This window comes from Rousettus aegyptiacus, unplaced genomic scaffold, assembly GCF_014176215.1.
Source record: "Rousettus aegyptiacus isolate mRouAeg1 unplaced genomic scaffold, mRouAeg1.p scaffold_m13_p_16, whole genome shotgun sequence".
Taxonomy (NCBI): Eukaryota; Metazoa; Chordata; class Mammalia; order Chiroptera; family Pteropodidae; genus Rousettus; species Rousettus aegyptiacus.
This window is the reverse complement of record NW_023416291.1, coordinates 1009247-1018235: the sequence shown is the minus strand read 5'-3', so window position 1 is coordinate 1018235 and position 8989 is coordinate 1009247. Positions and strand designations below refer to the sequence as shown.

Here is an 8989-nt window from a genome sequence, read left to right as displayed (position 1 = left end):
GTCTCAAACTATAATGCTCTGATTTATAAATTCAAATCAGTGAGGATCGTTTTGAGACAGACCTTTCCAACCTAGGATTTCTCATATGTTCTGGAAATTGACCTCGTATCGGCTACAGGAGCCGCAGGCGCTGTCTCCCGGCCTCGGGGCTTCCTCCCATTTTACTTGTCTCCTCCGCTGTGCGGAAGCGTTCCAGTTAGATGCAGTCCCGCTTGTTTACTTTGGGTTTCATTGCCTGTGGTTTTGGTGCAATAAAACTCTGCCCAGACCGATGCGGAGAGGCGCGTTCCTTATTTTGTCTCCTCAAAGTGTAATGAGTAAGAGCTTACAGGTAAGTCTTTCGTCCACGCTAAGTTGATTTTCGTTTACGGTGTAAGAGTCCAGTGCCATTCTTCTGCACGCGGAGACCCCGCTTCCCAACGCCACTGGCTGAAGAGGCCGTGTTTCCCCCACTCTTACCTTCGCGGCACCGCTGCAGAAGGTCAGCGGGCTGCGTACGCGTGGGCTTGTGTCCGGGGCTCTGCGTTCTGTCCCTGTCGTCTGTGTACTTGTTTCCACGCCGTGACCGAACCCCGTCATCACTGCAGCTCTGCAATGCGATGTGAACCCAGAGAGTGCGATGCCCCCACGTTTTCTCCCCGCGTGACACTGGCTGTGCAGAGGCCTTCGCGGTTGCATATAAATGTCACGACTGTTTTTCCCGCCACTGGGATTCTGACAGGGGTCGATCGCGTTGAGTCTCTAGTAACTTTTAGGTAGTGTGAACAGTTTGACACTATTCATTCTTCCAATCCATGAGCACAAAATATTTTTTTCACGTGCTTGTGTATTCGTCAATTTCTTTCACGAATGATTTATACTTTTCAGTGTTCAAATATTTCACCTCCTTCGTTAAATTTATTCCAAAGTATTTATTCTGTTTAATACTACTGTAAAATGGTTTTCTTAACTTCGATTTCAGATAGTTTACTGTCAGTGCGCAGAAATACAACTGATATTCTAATGTTGATTTTCGTATCTTGAAACTGTACTGAAATTAACGTTATGGAAGGAAAGGAAATATTTGAGTTGCATTCAGTGGAAGTCGCTGATTGGTGGGGCATTTCCAGGGACTCCGCCGAGCTCTGAGCTCCTAACCTTCCCTGTCTCTCCTCTCGCTAAATCCAGGCTGGCCACCTGACGGCTATTCGCTCACTTATGTGACAAACATTCAATTGTTTGCCAGAGGCTAAATCGCAGCCCCGGTCTACACATCCTGCGCCCAGCCCTGTGACCCGCACAACTTTAGCTCGGCCACACCTCCCAAGAATTCCAATCGTGGACAATTCTCAGAACAGAACCAGACCAGCTTCTTGGCCTTCCACAATTTATCCTGTAAAGATTCTAAGCTTCTGCTCACACAGACGAGTCTTTTCAAGCTGTTCTCATATTGTGAAGGTTTCGGTTAATGGTTTGCTTATTTTTCTTTCCACATCTCTAACTTTAACACTGTTTCTCATAATATATTAACCAATTTGTAATTAAAGAGAGAATTTAAAAGGGTTAATTAAAAAGTTTGTTAATTTCCTAACAAAATGTAATACAAAAAGTACATACTGAAAAACAATATAATGAAAATCGCTATTTTAATCAACTTGACACTTTTCTGCTACGTCAATGCTTTAGCTGAATAAGTAGACAACACAGCGACAGTGTATTTGGTTTTATTTGTCGCTACACAGGTTTCATTAAGAATTCATGTATGTGGTGGTTGTTTTGTAAAATCAAGTAGAATGCTAATTTCTTTTTCTCTAGATGATTTTCGTGAGCAGATTAAGGTCTTTTTCCTTAGGGATGGAAATAAACTGCTCCTGTGTCTTGCTCTGCTTCCCGCGCGTGAATGAGCGTTGTTACACAGTCGCGTGCACACGCCCAGGCTCACAGCTGCTTTTACCCAAGCTGGCGACTAATTATAGCAACAGGAAGTTTGCACTAACAGCAATTTCCTTTTTAAGTCTACCTAATCATAGATATTTTCCACACCAACAAGACAAGCCAATACCGAACGATCACAGTGTGTTATTCAGAAACCCGTCAGGATTCATGGATGTAAAGCTATATTTTTCTTAGAAAAATTCTGCTTTCTGGACATCTGGAGATTTGGGGCTCAGGTGAGACAACACTGATTCTGCAACAGCTGCCTGTGTGTGTGTGTGTGTACGTGTGCACGCGTGTGTGTGTGTGTGTACGTGTGCGTGCACGCGTGTGTGTGTGTGAACCAATGTTCACATATCCTTAAATGAAGTGTTGGCCTCAGCTCCCCCTCCCCCGGAGGCGCAGTGGGTCTCCTGGGAGGCGTGGCTGTCGCTTGTCTCTGACCTGTCCGGTCACCGGTGGCGGTGCTGTGGTGATTTTAGGCCGAAGGGCCACAGAACTCCACATCAAACAGGGCTCAATAAAAGTGGGAGAAAATGTGAGACAACCTATTAACATTTTGGAGATTGGATTTTACACTTTTAATTATTTAAGGATATTTTAGCTACTTTCTCTGCTGATGAATCAATAAGTCATAAGTTCTCTTCTGGGTTAGGCATGAAAAAGAGAGGTTGACATCCATCAGAGTACTGATTTCCATGAAAAATGATGTATTTTAGCCTTGTCTGTAGTTTTACTGGAAGTCTCCACTCCGTTATTTGAAAAATATATTTTATTTTTTTATTTCCTTTTGTTTTAAAAATTTTCTCATTGAATATCCATTTAGATGACTTTTATTTTTCTGTCTCTCTGTCTACCTAGCTATCGTCTACCCGTCACGTCTACTTTCAGCCAGGAAGGAGTTGGCAGTTAGGCTCCTGGGTGCCGTTGCCGGGTGATGAGGAGACGTGCGAGTCACTCGCGGGAGAGGATCCTGCGGGATCCCGAGGGCGTCCGCGGCGTCAGAGCTGCATCTGGCAGCGTCGTGTCCACTGTGGCACTGTGACCCGACTGCTCCTTGCACTATGATTTTGGTTCCAGTGTTTGAAGGTTAGTTTTCTGTCTTTTTCTGTTTTCCTAATTTTCCAACCTCCCTGCCAGCCTTATAAGCTAATGAATTGTTTTCTGACATTTTTCTTCTATTTGAGTTAGAGCTTCTTTCTCTTGCTTGAACTTGTGCTTAAACAGACATCTCACAACTACATTCTTGGTTGCAAACGAACTTAAAATTGTTATCTTTTCCTTCTGCAACAATTCTGACCATCGTAAAATGATTTTAGGTCAGCGCCATTTTGCCTTTTCCTTGAAGTCTAAGGACGGTCTCTGTCTTTCGCTAGATGGTCACATAGCTACGACCCCGTCGTTGCTTTTTTCCCTTAGACTCTGCACGGTGTAACTTTTTCTGTTCTTGCTTTCTCTACGTCTGTCCTTGTTTTAGATGCGTCTCTTGTAAACCGCGTACCGTCTCCAGTGAGTGATGTCTTTCCCACGCTTACCGCAGATCCACGATATTCCCTGTGGACCGGGCTCTGCCACCACCCATGACCCTCTGCATGTCTGAAATCTAGCAGCAGGCCCTGGAGAGGGTCGTGTCAGCGACCACTGTCACGACCCTCTTCGCACGGAACATGCGACTCCACAGCCTCTTTAACTGAGTCCTTGACAGGTTTGCTCATCTCCATATTAGTGCAAAGCACAGGCAAATAAACATCCCAAGGAGACGCAGGAGGACAGCGGGCTGCACACTCGCAGCTTCTGCTCGTGCGTGAGTCCGTGGCCACGATGCGTATTTCTGTCTTTCTCTCTTCTCCGATGCGCGACCTGAGTTAACAGATTTTGTCTGGGAAGCGAATGTTTAAACTTGGGCAGAAGAGAAAATATAGAAGATTGCATTTAAAAATACGTCTTGAGGTAAAAGCAGCATCCTGTGACTCAGGGTGTGCGTGTGTGTTAGTGTGTGTGCGCGTGTGTGTGCGCACATGCCCTGCGGGCTTCCTCTCTGAGCTGTCACTCGCTCCGTTCATCGCGTCCCCGCGGGGAGCGGCGGGTGGGGCGGGGCTCTGTGCTCGGCTGCGCCCTGGGCCCCTGGACCTCGCTCCCAGGGGCTTCCTCCCGCACAGGCAGTTCTCAATAGCAGCTTCTTGGAATTATGATTTAGTTCAGAAAATATATTAATGATTTCAGAGAATGATATTAGTTCCCAGTGTGTCCCTCAAGAAATAAAAACTGATTTACTGGGATATATATATACAAGCTCCCCAAGGCTTTTTCCTGGCCTATAGGTTTTAAAAATAATAGACTAAAGATAATGTAATATTTATGAAATATGAATATGCTAACTGACATTTCTTATCTCGAGACATTACATTTAAACTCAGAGCTAACGGTCACTTTTTAACTTTCTTCTGCATCGATAATTCGCGTTCTCGAAACAAAACAGCAGCATCTTCCCCCCACACACACCATTCAACAAAGCGTGGCTCTGAGTGCTGAGGACACAGAGCAAGCCGCCAGCCAGCGAGACCCGCGACCACAGGAAGGCACATCCGCGTGTGTGGACAGTGAATAAGACAGCGAACTGGCTTGTCACCGGTGCCTGGCCCTGTCCTGTTGGACCCAGTGAGGGATTCAACGAGGGCTCACTGTCTGCCGGGCCGAGCTCCTCTGCCGCAGCGCGTCAGTGAGAATGCATGACGTGAGCTCTGTTCCGAATCGCACCGCGCACCAGGAGCTACAGAAACGCCACGTGTACCGCGAAGTCGAGCTTGGAGTGCTGCCCTCAAGCAGTTTGTGGTCTGATGCTGGCCACACGAGGTATAAACTCATGGAGAATAATGGACAGTAAGACATCTCCTTACTGCCAAATACATACTACTGGGAATAATTTTCATAAGAGGTCACTGGAACACAAACTCTAATCCTTCTATAACATCTCTTTCTAAACCCCAGTTAGGCTCCCCTCCAGGCTCTAAATAATATCCTTTTCCTAATAAATGAGTATTAGGTATCCGATTTGAAAAATAACCATTTTATGAATAAACACTCATTCGCACTCCATTATATAAAGCGTGTTGCATTTTCCTCGTGTGCTCTGCACTGTGCTGAATGAGGGGGACCGACAGCCGCCAGTCGTAAGTGGTTTACACCATGATGAGGGAATGAGAGAGGCAAATCTATAAAACAATATGGTGATTTTGATGATGGCTGGATGCAGAGCGCAAGGGCAGGTGCAGGACTAGCGTGACTATCCACGAATCCCTGATGCAGTGGGAGAAACGGGTGGTATTACAATGGTTTAGGGCAATGGAGGAAAACTGAGTAAAATGTTCATGAATCATTATTATTATAATATCACTTAAATTTAATGGAGACTTTTTTATACCCTCAAGTGTTAAAAACCTAATTACAACATGTTTCTATTATTTGATAAAATGTAGTTATATCAAAAGTTGCAATGAAAATGGAGAAGTCATGTTTTAATTCTTTGTGGATAATTTTCTCATAAATATGTATAGTATAGATTATTCCGTCAGCAAAGCCTTAATTCACCTAAATTTTATATATTTTTCTTTCTCTTTTAAAACCTCTTTAGGCTATTAAGTAAATATTGACCAGAAGTTACGTATTGAATAGGGAAACTAAGAATTTTAGTGATTTAAATCTGTTCCGATGGTGACGTCAGAAACATGGCGGGGGGGGGGGGGAGAAACGCCCCCGGATCCCTCTCCTTGAAATAACAATAGGCTAAACATCTAAAACTCAACAACTAACACCCGACCTGCACAGAGGCCTGTGTGAGCGGGTGATCTGCGCATAAGGGTCAGAACTGCAGAACTGCGGGAGTCCCAGGGCTAGATGGGGAGGAACAAAGGAGCTGCCCCTGGTCGGAGCTCCCTGCCGGGGGCGGGGGAACACTCTGCGGCCAGGGCCCGAGCGGCCCTGCCCAAGGGCTCGGCGGCTCCACGCGGCGGAGCCCAGGGCCAGGGCAGAGCGCTGGGCAGGCAGGAAGCGCGCAGTGGCCGCAGCTGCGTCTCAGCCGCCGCGGTTGTGAAGTGCGAAGCCGAGGCGCCGAGGCGTGCAGCATCCGCACCCCACAACCCAGAGCGCGCGCTCCCTCCCCCCCAGGCACTCCCAGACCTGGCACTGTGGGGCCCCAGGGGAACCGGAGCAAACGGTACTGAAGCAAAATCTGCTGTCGGTACCACTGACGGGCTGGGGCTGAGGGTAGCTGCTCGTGACTTGAATAGTTAATGTACCAGAGAGAAAGAAGGCATTGTCAGCCTCAAAGCAGCGATCCAAGAGGTTTGGATGCCACCTCCTGGAAATTAAAAAATATATACCTTTTTATCAACAGGCTAAAGAGAGACCTCTATATAACAAATCTTTCTGGAAAAAAAAAAAAAAAGAAAGAGAAAAGGAAAAAGAAAGCAGAATAAACTCCCGTCAGTGCCCAGGTGGAGAAACAGTCCATCAAACACCATGAACAACCAGGTGACAAGGCAGCTCAGAAAGAAAGAGAAAAATCTCCAGGAAATGAGCTCAAAGACAAAGAAATATGTGATTTACATTTCTGAAAAAACTCGATGAGATGCAAAATAATTCAGATCAACAATTCCAAGAACAATAGAAAAAAACGGACCAGCAAAATGAGGTTTTTAACAAAGACACTGAAACCCTAAAAAAGGACTAACTAGAAGGTCTGGAGATGAAGAATGCACTAAAAGACAGGAAGAGGGAAACAGTGAGCTGCGGAAATGGAACAGCCCAGAGGGCGGACGGAGTCAGCGACTTCGAAGACAGACATCTAGCCATGACTCAGAAGGAAGAGAGAGACCGGAGAATGGAAAGTAATGAAAGAGAAAGGTGAGAACTAGCTGCCGGCACCGTGAGGGCAACATGGGGCTCACGGGCAGAGAAGGGAAGGGGGGAGACGGGCTCAGGGGGCTCGTTCAGACGCACGGTCGGCGGGAACATCCCACATCCAGGGAACGAGCTGAAGCTTAGACGCCAAGGAGCTAAGAGAACACCCAATTATTTCAACCCAAAAAGGTCTTCTCCAATACACATTATATTAAAATTATCAAAAATTAACAAAGGAAGGATTCTCAAGGCAGCCAGGGAAGACAGTGGCCTATAAAGGAACCCCCGTTAGACTATCTTCAGACTTCTCAGCTCAAACCTTACAAATAAGAGGATTGGAACCAAATGTTCAAACAATTAAATAAAAGGAATTATCAGCCAAGAATAACACATCCAGCAAAACTGTCCTTTAGATATGAAGGAGAAATAAAGACCTTACAGACTTACGAAAATTCAGGGAATTCTCCACTATAAGGCCTGCATTACAGGTAATACTGAATGGGGTCAGCCTACCTAAAACAAGATGACAAAAAAAAAAAAAACCTAACTATGAGTAAGATGACAAGCAGGCAGACGGGAGCAGAGGAGTGCAACCCTTATTAAGAACAGGACATTATAAGCTTAAACAATAAGAAGAGAATTGTTACTGCAAGATGGTAATGAACGTTTGGCATATATAGGGACAATTTTAGATAATGATGAATGAAAGGGGAGGATTCAGAGATCCAAGTTCACAAAGGGGAATGGAGAGAAGGCACATGCAAAGAAGATGGACGGATATATATATATATATGTATTAATATATAGTAAACTATCTTCTACACGCACACACTTGCTTATCTACAAGCACAAAGACGTGACCCAAATACCTGAACATGCATTTCAATTATTATGAGAATCATTTTCCATGTCTGCGACTCATCTGTGTTTTCTATTTTGCAAATTATCTCCTTCGGTTGTGTGACTCAAACTGTACCCTTTATCCGCCTGTCTCATGAGGACACATATTTTTAACGGTCTGGGAGACCCCTCCTCCTGGGACCGCGACTTCGCGAACTAAGCGTGCTCCAACACCAAAGTCACTGTTGCCTGCCAGTGCTTGCTGTCCCAAGCATCCTGGAGGAAGTGGTCAGTGGGTCTTCTCCCAGGATTAGACTGATGGAGGGAGAGGAAAGGAGTTAAGAGGCCCATAAGATGCACTTTTGATGATGGGTCGTCGAGTGTGGGCTCCAGGTGGAGCACGGACGGGAGGGAGGACTTGAGGGACCAGGTGTACCGAGTCTGCAGACCGAAGGAGGTTACGTCTTCCGAACTTGAGTCAGGGAACTGATCTCTCTCTTTTTTGAATGCCCAACCGTGATCGAAAACAAAAAAAAGCCACAGCTACTTTTTACTTGACTTCCATCAGCTTTAAGTTCAGTTAAAAGTCTATTTTCGTTATATTATTTAGAACTTGCGAAGGTCATGAAATTGCCATGAGGAGTTAGCAAAACATCCGAAGACCATGTGACACCCATGGGTCGCGTGCCCTGGCTTCTTCCTCCCTAGAGAGAAAGGGCACGGGTTCTCGAGGCATGGTCACAGCCGCGGACAGGAAAAGACACTTCTTAAGGAACACGCGCGGGCCTCGCCCACAGCAGCTGCTCGCGGCTCTTGGCAGACCGCCACCTGCAGTCTGAGCGCCGCTCAGTGAGGACGCCCCTGCGGCAGGAGAAACAGGCCTCCATGCGGGACAAGCCCGGCGACCTCAGAGCAGAGCCGCCCGCCGCCGCCCGCCCACGGCAGAGCGGCGCTGGGGCAGGAGGGACGTGGGATTTGAGTGATGGATGCGCTCGGGAAAGAGGAAAGACAAATTAATTAACTTGTCAAATCCTCCTCAGGAAGAATGCAATAGATTCTTGCATAATTAGGTATCGATTCCCAGTAGTTCCAAACATGTTTTCTTGCTTATCTTGATGTTCCCATTTGTGATTTCAGGGGGACTCATAAATTCAAAACGATTTCATAGTGGCGGTAACGGGAGGCTGACGCACAGTCGTAACATTAAGCGCTTCATCTTGCTCCTGAAGCTGCGCACTGAGGACACAGGGTCCGTGAAGTGCTCGCCGCTCTGTGCTGCCGACCGGTAGCTTAAAGGGACAGCGTCGAAGAGTTTCTGCTTTTATACCATCTTCAG

The 8989-nt window shown here is 46.3% G+C and overlaps 1 long non-coding RNA gene across 1 annotated transcript; it reads left to right on the top strand.

Annotated features, from left to right (window-relative positions):
• Positions 1-1722: 1722 nt before the first annotated feature.
• LOC107510892 lies at positions 1723-5821 on the top strand. The gene is made up of 4 exons (XR_004954816.1): positions 1723-2150; positions 2776-3003; positions 3392-3864; positions 4394-5821. It is a non-coding gene; the product is annotated as an uncharacterized LOC107510892 (long non-coding RNA).
• Positions 5822-8989: the final 3168 nt, after the last annotated feature.